The sequence below is a fragment of the Bos mutus genome, chromosome 20, assembly GCF_027580195.1.
Source record: "Bos mutus isolate GX-2022 chromosome 20, NWIPB_WYAK_1.1, whole genome shotgun sequence".
In the NCBI taxonomy this organism is placed as follows: Eukaryota; Metazoa; Chordata; class Mammalia; order Artiodactyla; family Bovidae; genus Bos; species Bos mutus.
In genome coordinates, this window is record NC_091636.1 from 61185565 (window position 1) to 61198527 (window position 12963).

General features: G+C 42.3%; 1 protein-coding gene across 1 annotated transcript in view; it reads left to right on the plus strand.

The window, feature by feature from the left end:
* CTNND2 (catenin delta 2) overlaps nucleotides 1-12963 on the plus strand; it is a 1090646-nt gene that overhangs the window by 141596 nt on the left and 936087 nt on the right.

A 12963-nucleotide genomic window follows, 5' to 3' on the forward strand; every position in this document is an offset into this window, starting at 1 on the left:
AGCTGCTGCTCCTTACCCTGGATGAGGGGTATCTCCTCACCGCCGCCCTTCCTGACCTTCAGCGTGGGATAGCTCCTCTAAGCCCTCTTGCACCCACGCATCCACCGCTACTTGGATGTGGGGTTGGTCCTCCTGGCCGCCACCCCTGGCCTTGGGGGTGGGGTAGCTCCTCTGGGCCAGTCGCAGCCGCCGCTGCGCTTACTGCGCTGGTCGCAGCCACTGCTGCGCTTAGTGCCACTGAATCTGCTTGTCCACTTTTAATTCCATATATATTGGATCTGATTCTTGCCTGGTAGCTCAGTTGGTAAAGAATCTGCCTACAATGCAGGAGACCCTGGTTCTATTCCTGGTGGGGAAGATCCGCTGGAGAAAGGATACACCACCTACTCCAGTATTCTTGGGCTTCTCTTGTGGCTCAGCTGGTAAAGAATCCACCTGCAATGCAGGAGACCTGGGCTTGATCTCTGGGTTAGGAAGATCCCCTGGAAGAGGGCCAACAAAGTAATGTCTCTGCTTTTCAATATGCTGTCTAGGTTGGTCATAACTTTCCTTCCAAGGAGTAAGCATCTTTTAATTTCATGGCTGCAATCACCATCTGCAGGGATTTTGGAGCACAGAAAAATAAAGTCTGACAGTGTTTCCACTGTTTCCCCATCTATTTCTCATGAAGTGTTGGGACCAGATGCCATGATCTTCGTTTTATGAATGTTGAGCTTTAAGCCAACTTTTTCACTCTCCTCTTTCACTTTCATCAAGAGGCTCTTTAGTTCCTCTTCACTTTCTGCCATAAGGGTGGTGTCATCTGCATATCTGAGGTTATTGATATTTCTCCCGGCAATCTTGATTCCAGTTTATGCTTCTTCCAGCCCAGCATTTCTCATGATGTACTCTGCATAAAAGTTAAATAAGCAGGGTGACAATATACAGCCTTGACATACTCCTTTCCCTATTTGGAACCAGTCTGTTGTTCCATGTCCACTTCTAACTATTGCTTCCTGATCTGCATATAGTTTTCTCAAGAGGCAGTTCAGGTGGTCTGTTATTCCAATCTCTTTCAGCATTTTCCACAGTTTATTGTGGTCCACGCAGTCAAAGGCTTTGGCATAGTCAACAAAGCAGAAATAGATGTTTTCTGGACCTCTCTTGCTTTTTTGATGATCCAGTGGATGTTGGCAATTTGATCTCTGCTTTCTCTGCCTTTTCTAAAACCAGCTTGAACACCTGGAAGTTCATGGTTCATTTATTGCTGAAGCCTGGCTTGGAGGATTTTGAGCGTTACTTTACTAGCATGTGAGATGATTGCGATTGTGTGGTAGTTTGAGCATTCTTTGGCATTGCCTTTCTTTGGGATTGGAATGAAAACTGACCTTTTCCAGTCTTGTGGCCACTGCTGAGTTTTCCAAATTTGCTGGCATACTGAGTGCAGCACTTTCACAGCATCATCTCTCAGGATTTGAAATAGCTCCACTGGAATTCCATCACCTCCACTAACTTTGTTCGTAGTGATGCTTTCTAATGCCCACTTGACTTCACATTCCAGGATGTCTGGCTCTAGGTGAGTGATCACACCATCGTGATTATATGGGTCGTGAAGCTCTTTTTTGTACAGTTCTTCTGTGTATTCTTGACACCTCTTCGTAGTATCTTCTGCTTCTGTTAGGTGTATACCATTTCTGTCCTTTATCGAGCCCATCTTTGCATGAAATGTTCCCTTGGTATCTCTAATTTTCTTGAACAGATCTCTAGTCTTTCCCATTCTGTTGTTTTCCTCTATTTCTTTGCATTGATCACTGAGGAAGGCTTTCTTATCTCTCCTTGCTATTCTTTGGAACTCCAAATTCAGATGCTTATATCTTTCCTTTTGTCCTTTGCTTTTCACTTCTCTTCTTTTCACAGCTATTTATAAGGCCTCCCCAGACAGCTGTTTTGCATTTTTGCATTTCTTTGCCATGGGGATGGTCTTGATCCCTGTCTCCTGTACAATGTCAGGAACCTCAGTCCATAGTTCATCAGGCACTCTGTCTATCAGATCTAGTCCCTTAATTCTATTTCTCACTTCCACTATAATCATAAGGGATTTGATTTAGGTCATACCTGAATGGTCTCGTGGTTTTCCCTACTTTCTTCAATTTCAGTGTGAGTTTGGCAATAAGAGTTCATGATCTGAGCCACAGTCAGCTCCCGGTCTTGTTTTTGCTGACTGTATAGAGCTTCTCCATCTTTGGCTGCAAAGAATATAATCAGTCTGATTTTGGTGTTGACCATCTGGTGATGTCCATGTGTAGAGTCTTCTCTTGTGTTGTTGGAAGAGGGTGTTTGCTATGACCAGTGCGTTCTCTTGGCAAAACTCTATTAGCCTTTGCCCTGCTTCATTCCATACTCCAAGGCCAAATTTGCCTGTTACTCCAGGTGTGTCTTGACTTCCTACTTTTGCATTCCAGCCCCTTTTAATCAAAAGTGTCACATTATAGTGAGAGATGGACTATTTCCTGCCATATCAGTACCTGTGATCCAGCAGCTATCATGCTCAGCCACTTCTTGTGGTGAGCAGTAAGGAGCTCAGGATATGAAAAAATGCAGGATGCTGGCCTAGATAGCTGAGATACGTATGAAAGAAACGATTTCAGTGAGCCCAGACCCTTGCATTTTCACATACATAGAAAAGCACTAAATTCCTTACCTTGGGATATCTGGTTTTCTTTAATTAACAAAAACACTTGCCTTTTGTTGCAAACTTCTATATAACCTGACTCTATATGCCGTCCACCCCCACCCCCACCCTCCTGCCTCCTCAAAGAAGTTCTCTTGGGGTTACTTAAAATGCTGTCTCCTGGGCTTGAAGTCCTAAAATTTCCCACTAAATAAATCTTAACTCTCAGCTTTAAGGTTGTGACTACTTTTTAAGGTGACAATGGATATTGGAGAATTTTTTTCTAAACACAAGAAAGATCAACATGTAGATGGCAAATAAAATTTTAATATCATAAGGAGATATGATAATGAAATATGTGAAAGATACTGTACATTTCATGGCAAACCTAGACAGTTCAAAGATGAAAAAGGTTCAGTTAAGCCCAACCAAATAATTCTTTTTGGCATGCTGCTTGAATGAATTTTTTGCAGTGATATGTGACCTTTATTAAAATATTCCAAAAAAATGTAAATAAAAAAATAAAATATTCCAGCAGTAGATAACAAGGGATAAAGTTTTATGAGAAACATACACACATAGGCAAGCTTGGTTTGTGCCACCATGCAGACACAGGATTGGCTTGAATAGGATCTAGATGATGAGTCTACCTTAGACATTTTGTTGCCCCTTTAGCAGATGGCTTAAGGTTAGTCTTCAATCTTTTTCCTTATAAAGGAAATTCTAAATCTCGTGAATTTACAAAAGTTAACATTTAGTAGAGCAGTAGCTTTTAAACACTGCTGCATGTTAAAGTTTCCTCCCTAAATCCAGTCCTCAGCCCAGCTCAGTTCCATCAGAATCTTGATACTGATCAGGGACCTGTGGGGCTCCCAGGCACAAAGCCTTTATGAGTCCCCGTTTTCTTTGATTACAGCCAAATAACCTTTATTTTTCCTTTATGGCATTCCCTAAGTTCCAAGGGGCAGATTCAAGCAGTTAACTAGGGATGGGAGGGGATGCATAATCAGGGACAGACAAACAGTCAAGAGAAACAAATAGGTCAGCCTTGGGGCAGGCTCCTGATTCCTCATCAGTACCCACAACAGTATCTTTAAGCTGTTTTGCAGATACTGAAACCGCCTTCAGGTGACCAAAGTTAATGATTAATGATGGTTTGCTGCCCACAGGTATGTAGATCCCAGACTGGTTGGAAACTTAAGATCAATGATGCTGACTCCCACTTACCTCACCAACAACCAGTCAGAAGAATGTCCATGAGCTGATAACACCCTCTTTAAACCATTACTGTAAAACTTCTCACTACCCTCTCCAGGTTGGGACACATGGTTTTGAGGGCATTCGACTGCTATGCCCCCTTTGCCTGGCAAAGCAATAGAGCTGTTGTTTTCTTCTTCACCCAAAACTCTGTCTCTAAGATTTAATTTGGTGTTGTGGTACAGAGGCCAGATTCATCTTTAATCTGTTGGGACAAGGACTTAGGTGTCAGTATACATTTTTAAAAATCCAGATGATCCCAGTGTATGGACAAGTCTAAGAACTAGTGAAGCGATATTTTAAAAGTAACATTCCAACAGTCAGCGTTTAGAAATTAGAGAGACATGATGGGTACCAGATACATGGCCATGTGATAAAAATGTGCTCATTGCGATACATTATGGATGCCATTCAGTGTGAAAAAACTCAAGGATAAAAGACTGTGAATAATTTTCTTTTTTTTTTGCACAGATGATAAATCAGTTGTCAGCCTGTGTGAATTATTTAATGTGTAAATTGTCTCTTAAGCATATTTCAGAAAGAAGCAGATATTTGTTCTTGCATGTTAATCTTCATTTCAAAAACCTGTCTTAACATAGGTTATGTTCAGACAGCATCCTACAGTTTTTTTTCAAGTACCCTCCAAATTAGAAGACTCAACTGCAAAAAGACATTTGATGTGCAGTAAAAAGTGAAAGCAAGACCTTTGGGAAAGGGACCCTCAACCTTCGATTGTAAACAAACAGATGATAGGACCCAGTACCGTTCATTTCTCGCATTTCCCAGATCCTTAATGCTTGCTTTTTTCCTCCATTAAACTCTCAATTCTTGGAAAGCAATCGTGGTAGGGAGTTTATAGAACAGAATGATGCAGTGTGTAAGGGCAACATGAAATTGAAAAGGCATGGCCTTTATTTATTCATCTGGGTGGACTTCAAGCTGGGTTGTATTTCTTTCCTTCCTCTGTAAATGGAATTAGTGTCCTCTGCCTGGAAGGTTAGGTGAGATGGTATTTGTAAAACACGTAGGGACTACAGTAACATATGTATGTTAACATAGTTCTTTTCCATACCCATTTTGAAAATAGTTTATCAGTATATTTAGGTAAAGCAGTGGCTATAAAAGGGAAATAAAGTAGCTGACTTGGGACAGAAGTTAAGGATGTTGTTATATTTAAAGTTGAAAGAAATGGAGAGCCCTTGATTGGTTAAATAAATTCTTATAGACTAGAACTCAATACATTAAAAAAAAAAAAAAAAAAGCAACCCAATCATATTATAAAATGGGCAGAAGACCTAAAAAGATATTTCCCCAAAGAAGACATACAGATGGCTAATGAACACATGAAAAGATGCTCAACATTGATAATTCTTGTTGTTGTTCAGTCACCCAGTTGTGCCTGACTTTTTGCGACACCATGGACTGCAGCATGCCAAGCTTGTCCATCCCTCACTATCTTCAAAAATTGCCCAAGTTCATGACCATTGCATCAGTGATGCCATCTAGCCGTCAAATCCTCTGATACCCTCTTCTCCTTCTGCCCTCAATCTTTCCCAGTATCAGGGACTTTTCCAAGGAACCAACTGTTTGCATCAGATGACCAAAATCCTGGAATTTCAACTTCAGCATCAGTCCTTCCACCGAGTACTCAGGGTTGATTTCCCCTAAGATTAACTGGTTTGATCTCCTTGCAGTCTAAGGGACTATCAGGAATCTTCTCCAGCACCATGGTTCAAAGGCATTAATTCTTCGGCTCCACTACCTTTACAGTCCAGCTCACAACTGCACGTGACCACTGTGAAGAGTGTAACCTTGACTATATGGACCTTTGTCCATGGAGTAATGTCTCTGCTTTTCAACACACTCTCTAGGTTTGTCATAGCTTTCCTGCCAAGAAGCAAACGTCTTTTGATTTCATGGCTGCAGTCACCATCCACAGTGATTTTAGAGCCCAAGAAGAGGAAATCTGTCACTACTTCCAACTTTTCCCCTTCTATTTGCCTTGCAGTAATGGGGCCAGATGCCATGATCTTAGTTTGTTGGGTTTTTTTATTCTTTACGCAGCTCTTTCACTCTCCTCTTTCACCCTCAAGAGGCTGTTTTGTTCCTCTTTGCTTCCTGACATTAGAGTGGTATCATCCACATTATCTGAGGTTGTAGATGTTTCTCCTGTGTATCTTGATTCCAGCTTGTAACTAACTCTTCCAGCCCAGCATTTGTCATGATGTGCTCAGCGTATAGATTAAACAAACAGGGTGACAGCAGACAGCCCCATTGTACTCCTTTCTCAATCTTGAACCAATCAGTTGTTCCATACAGGGTTCTAGCTGTTGCTTCTGGACTCGCATACAGATTTCTCAAGAGACAGGTAAGATGGTCTGGCATTCCCATGTCTTCAAGAGGTTTCTGCAGTTTATTATGGTCCACACAGTCAAGACTTTTGTGTAGTTGATAAAGCAGAGGTAGATGTTTTTTGGGGGCATTTCCTAGCTTTCTCTGTGATCCAGCAAATGTCAGCAAGTTGATCTCTGGTTCCTCTTCCTTTTCTAAATCTAGCTTGGACATCTGGAAGTTCTTGGTTTGCATAATCCTGAAGCCTAGCATTGCAAGATTTTAAGCATGACCTTACTAGCATGGGAGGGTGAGCGCAGTTGTCCAAAGGTTAGCACCATTTGTTATTTGTAGACTATTTAATGATGGACACTTGACCAATGTGAGGTGATACCTCATTGTAGTTTTGATTTGCATTTCTCTAGTAATTAGCAGACATGTATATAAATGTGTGTGTCTGTGTATCTCAGTGATTTTGCTGTAAACCAGAAATTAACACAGCATAGTAAATAATGTATACTTCATTATATCAAAGATTGTAAATTAAATATTCAAACATTAAAAGAAAAAATAATTCTTGTAAAAATCCATGGTCCCAGGTACTTGCCTTTCCTTGTTTTTCACCTAAATGGGAAATGCCTGGCCAACACATGATGGGCTCTGTCACTCACTGGCCATGTCACTGCCTGTTTCCTTGTAGGGCTGACCTTGGGGAAGCCCTAGCAAAGGAAAGCCTGCCAGTTCCAAGCATCTCCAGCTTCAACTTTTGGTACCACCTACATGGCATCAAGGAAACACTCCTGCCATCCTCTCTCCACCTGTATCCCTCTCCTTGTTGGAGCCAGTGACTATGTAACTAGGAGAGGGCATGCAAGGTGGGATCATCTCTTACCTTGGGGATGGAGGTCCATGGATTCAGTCACATTCTGCCTTCAGAGATGTGCCAGCTAGGGGCTCTCAGAGGTGATGCGAGATACCACATCACAGAACAGTCACCAAGGTCTCTGCACTCTCCTGTCAGGAGGATGGCAGAAGGACTCACAGTGGCCTTTAGGGGCAGTGCAGTGTGAGCAGAGGCCATTCCTCCCCACCTTCGCCAGGTGGAGGGCTGCTGAGGGTGTCCGAGGTCATGACAGTGACTGGCAGGGGTGGGGATGCTAGCACAAGTGGAGTATGACATCCTCCTCCCTGGCCTTGCTAAAGTTGACCTTCAGGAAGAAGTATGATGATGGGTCTCTGCCATTGCATTGAATTTTGGTCTCTAGGAGGTATGAAAGATGGATCCAACATGTGCCCTGTGGCTCAGAATTGGGCTACAGAAGGCATATGAGATGGGACCTCTGATCTTCCCAGGAGACACAGTGGTGTGCTGCTCCAGGCATGTGACTTGAAGGTTGTGGCTGGACTGGGGGGGGTGGGGCGGGTCACCTGGATGACTTGCTCCCACCTCTACAGGATCTTCTGATGCCCAGGGCAGATACTCAGGTCAGAACTGCTCTCATGTGGCATAGGAGAACTTCCTGTTTCCAGGAGCTAGACAAGTATAGACTCTTCCAGAAAGGAGATGTCACACTCACCAGGGAAAGTCACATGATGTCCCTTAAAAAAAAATCCTCCCCTTGTCCTTTCCCAAAACCTGGACAAAGAAGAGAGAGAAGAGATAGGTTGCAGGGTGTAGCCTCCACCCTCTGTGCAGTAGGAAATGGAGGGTTGACTTGAGAGTGATGTAAAGAGTCTTAAAATCGACAAGCATTAGGTCTGATTAACTGAAATAAGACTGCTTCAGTAACCAAGTCAATGAAAATTTAATAAATTGGACGGAGCTGTCTTGCAGCAAAGCAGCCACCCAGCAGGAAAGGTAAGATTGACAAATCACAGCGGGTAGAAGTTACTGGAAAAAAGAAAACCATTTGATATTTATACATCAACAACTGGCAACTTCTCATGTAACCAATAGGTATTTTAAGTCAGGAGAAGCTGTGATAATGGCTGCTGCTGCTGCTGCTAAGTCACTTCAGTTGTGTCCAACTCTGTGCAACCCCATAGACGGCAGCCCACCAGGCTCCCCTGTCCCTGGGATTCTCCAGGCAAGAACACTGGAGTGGGTTGCCATTTCCTTCTCCAATGCATGAAAGTGAAAAGTGAAAGTGAAGTCATTCAGTCGTGTCCGACTCTCAGCGACCCCATGGACTGCAGCCTACCAGGCTCCTCCATCCATGGGATTTTCCGGGCAAGAGTACTGGAGTGGGGTGCCATTGCCTTCTCCAATTGCTGACCACCATCTAAATGACTTATTGGGTCTGCCAACTCCTTACCAACATTCTAACCCTTGTCATCACCCAGTTATAATCCAATAGATAACCAGGTTATATGCAGATTGATACCAGCAGCTTTCTGGGTGCTCTCTGTGCAAAGTCCCTGAGATTCCCCCTCTCCCCAGAGCTTCTTTGTCCCTTTATGTTACCATGTGCTGGTCTCAGTTGTTCGTTCATGTCCCATTCTTTGTGACCCCTTGGACTGTAGCCCACCAAGCTTCTCTGTCCATGAAATTTTCCAGGCAAGAAAACTGGAGTGGGTTGCCATTTCCTTCTCCAGGGTATCTTCCCAACCCAGGGATTGAACCCTCATCTCTTGAGTCTCCAGCATTGGCAGGTGGATTCTTTACCAATAGTGCAACCTGGGAAGCCCTTATGCTACCATAAATTGGTAATTTAGCTAAACAGCATGTAAACCAATGGAATAGAAGGGCAAAGTGAAAGCTATTGTCTCAGGGAGACAACACAATAAATGTTGACAGTGAGAATTAAAAGATAGCTATTGGTTTAGAGTGTGTGTGTGGTTTAAAAAAACATCATAAAAAATCCAAAATTGGTCTCCATTCAATTTATTTCCAAGTTTTGTTATTTCATCCAGCCACCATTTTCAAATAATGAGATGTGAACTCAGAGCACACACCAAGCCCACGGATAATACGTGAAGGTAACATGACCTTCTGATCCAGGCTCAGACCTCAAGGTAGCCTGCTCTTCCAGAGAAAGATGGGAGATTAGGGGGCTCCCCTGGTGGTTCAGTGGTTAAGAATCCACCTGCCAATGCAGGGACTGAGGTTCGATCCTGATTCGGGAAGTTCTCTCATGACTTGGAGCAGCTCAGCCCTCTGGCCACAACTACTGAGCCTGTGCTCTAGAGCTCAGGGGCCACGACTACTGAAGCCCACATGCCCTAGAGTCCATGCTCCACAGTAAGGGAAGCCACCACAGCAAGAAGCCCGCACACAGCAACTAGAGAGTAGCCCCCACTCGCCACAACTAGAGAAAGCCCTCGCACGCAGCAGTGAAGACCCAGTACAGCCAAAAATAAATTAAAAAAAAAAAGATGGGAGACCATGTGTATATTTTGTTCTAAGTTTAAAACTATATTAGGGGATGCATCTATTTCTGTCAGTTTTTAAAATCGTAACTGATTCTTTGACATTTTAAAAGTAAACTTTCTTATTTCAGAATGCTTTAAAATTTATAGAAAACTTGTGAGATAATATATAATTTCAGTATGTGTCATACCCAATTTTCCCTCCTATTCCTATCTTACATACTTATATTCCATTTGTCACAGATAATGAACCAATATTGATATGTTATTACCAACTTAAGGCCATGTGTGTGTGTGCAGTTGATCAGTCATGTTCGACTCTGTGATGCCATGGACGGTAGCCTGCCAGGCTCGTCTATCCATGGGTTTCTCCAGGCAAGAACACTGGAGTGGGTAGCCATTCCCTTCTCCAAGGGATCATCCCATCCCAGGGATTGAACCTGTGTCTCTTATGTCTCCTGCGTTGGCAGGAAGATTCTTTAATGCTAGTGCCATCTGGGAAGCCCACTTAAGGCCATAGTGTATCCAGATTTCTTCACACTTTTCCTCACATTTTTCTGTTTCAGGGTCCTGTCCAAGATTTCACGTTACATTTAATAGTCATGTCTCCTTCAGCTCTTCTTAGCTGTGCAGTTTTTCTGACCTTCCTTATTTTTGATCACCTTCACAGTTTGAGGTCACATATTTTTTGGAATATCCTTCCACTGGGATTTATTTGATGTTTCTCTCATGACTAGTCTGTAGTCATAGGGTGTTAGAAGGAAGACCATAGGGATATAGACCCATTTCCATCACATCCTATTAAAAGTATGTTCTGTCAATATCACTTGTCTCCATTGATGTTGACCTTGATTCCCGGACTGGAGTTGCTGCTGAGTCACCTGGACAACTCACTGACCTGGACAACTCATTCTTGGCCCTGGAGATTTTGGTTCCAGAATTAAACGATTTGATAGCGGGTAGTTGATACATATCGGAGAAGGCAATGGCACCCCACTCCAGTACTCTTGCCTGGAAAATCCCATGGACAGAGGAGCCTGGTAGGCTGCAGTCCATGGGGTTGCTAAGAGTTGAACAGGACTGAGCTACTTCACTTTCACTTTTCACTTTCATGCATTGGAGGAGGAAATGGCAACCTGCTCCAGTGTTCTCGCCTGGAGAATCCCAGGGACGGTGGAGCCTGATGGGCTGCCGTCTATGGGGTCGCACAGAGTTGGACACGACTGAAGCGACTTAGCAGCAGCAGCAGCAGTTGATACATATAGTGCAAGAACTGGCATGCAGTAAATACCATTAAGATCTTTGGGCTCTGAATTATTTTAACTCTGGGACCATCTTAGAACCAAATGCCAGGTGTAGAAACTTACAAGTTTATGGTGTAGACTGGTTCTCAAATACTCAGGTATATCAGAATTACATGGGATAGCTAATAAAAAACCAGGACCTGGGCTTTTTTTTTTTAAACAGGATTTTTAGGTGAATTTTGATATGGCTGATGTTTGAGAACTAAAATTGTTGGATGCAAGATAACTTTACTACAAAAGACGCCTTTTTTTTTTCCTATCAAGCATTCCGTTCCCTACTTCAGGCACAAGCCCCAAATACGTATGAGAGAAGCCCACTCTTCCCAGTTTTCAGGATAGTCTGTCTAAGATTAGGGCTTCCCAGGTGGCGCTAGTCATGAAGAACCTACCTGCCAGTTCAGGAGACATAAGAGATGCAGGTTCAATCCCTGGGTCAGGAATATCCCCTGGAGAAGGGAATGGCAGCCCACTCCAGTATTCTTGCTTGGAGAATCTCATGGATAGAGGAGCCTGGTGGGATACAGTCCGTGGGGTCACAAAGAGTCAGACACAGCTGAGTCGGACACAACTGAGTGACTAACACACACACCTGTCCCAGGTAGCTTTAGTGGTAGCTTCTTCTAAGAGTCACAAGTAAAGCTCTGACCCAAGCCTTGCTAATCAACCAGCTCATGTCTGTTGTCTCAGAACTTGATCTAGGACCGGAAAGATAAACCAAGTCAATCTTATTCACTGGAGTTAAGCATATTGAATGGGAAAAGTGAATATAAATGCTGCTTCTAACAGTTTCAGTGTATTGAACCTGGACATATGAAATGCCAAGGGAAACCTGACTCAAGAAAAGTTTTGTAATCAATAGTCAAAGAACTTATTATGTAGTTATAGGCTGATCGCCATCTTTGGACTCATGATAGATGGTTATAGTTAAAGTAACGATATTCAAAGCCTTGTTTATTGAAGAGTAAGGTGATTCATTTGTAGCTGAGAGGCAAATTCACTTGTCAAGAGATGTTTCTCGACAGTTCGCTCATGTGAAGGTCAATTAGGATAATTTATTTAAACAATTCATTGAGTATATTAAAACAGAGTATTAGAAAGGGAGCATATGCTTATACAATTAGTTTTTTGAAATAGCAAAATTATATGACACCTATGTGTCAAGAGCATTACATATTAGTTGAGACTCACTTTATGAATGTGAATGCTTTTTAATAAATAATCATCCTCTAGATAATCCTTTTTGAAAATCTGAATTTTACATACTGTTTTCATTGAAAGCACCAATAGCCAGTAGTATAAGTTACTTAACATTTATGAGAGAATGCTTCCTTGTTCTCAGTTACTCAGTTATTTTGATCTTTATTATTAAAAACTTGAAACTATAGAGTGTTTACATATAAAAGATTTCTATCCTTTAGTATTCAAGAATATGTCCTTTAAAAAAAAAAAGAATGAGCAATTTTTGCTTGCTCCGTGATTAACCTGGGAACATCTTGCTAGGATAAAGCATCATGTAAGAGCTACAATTTGATATATTTTGTGTGAAAATCCCAGATCAGTCACTTACCAGCTGTTTCTGAGACTGAGTATGTTGATTAATCTTCCTAAATCTCAGTTTTCCCATCTGTGAAATGATTGGGATTTTCAGTATTACATTTCTGATTCTGTGAATAAAACTGCAATAAGCCTATCAATAGTATGTATTAAAATAATCGTAGCTCTAATTTTAGAGTCTCATCTGTTGCATCTATAACTTTTCCCCTCCCCGTTCCTCTGGAAACACTTGTGTTCTCAGCTGAAGCTTGGGGTTAGGATTTCATTTAACAGAAACACTTGCCAGAACTAAAGATCCTGCATGCTGCAGAGACCTGGCTAAGCCAAATAAATCCATAAATAAAAAGAAGGTAATTTTTAAAAACTTCACTCCCCCCTCCGACCCTTTAACAGAGGTATTTAGTACCACATGTGTCCTCTTCCTCCGTTTTGCTGTCTCTGCACCTTAAAAGACAAGATGCAGAAAGAAAATTAGAATGAAGGCGAGAAATGAGGCTA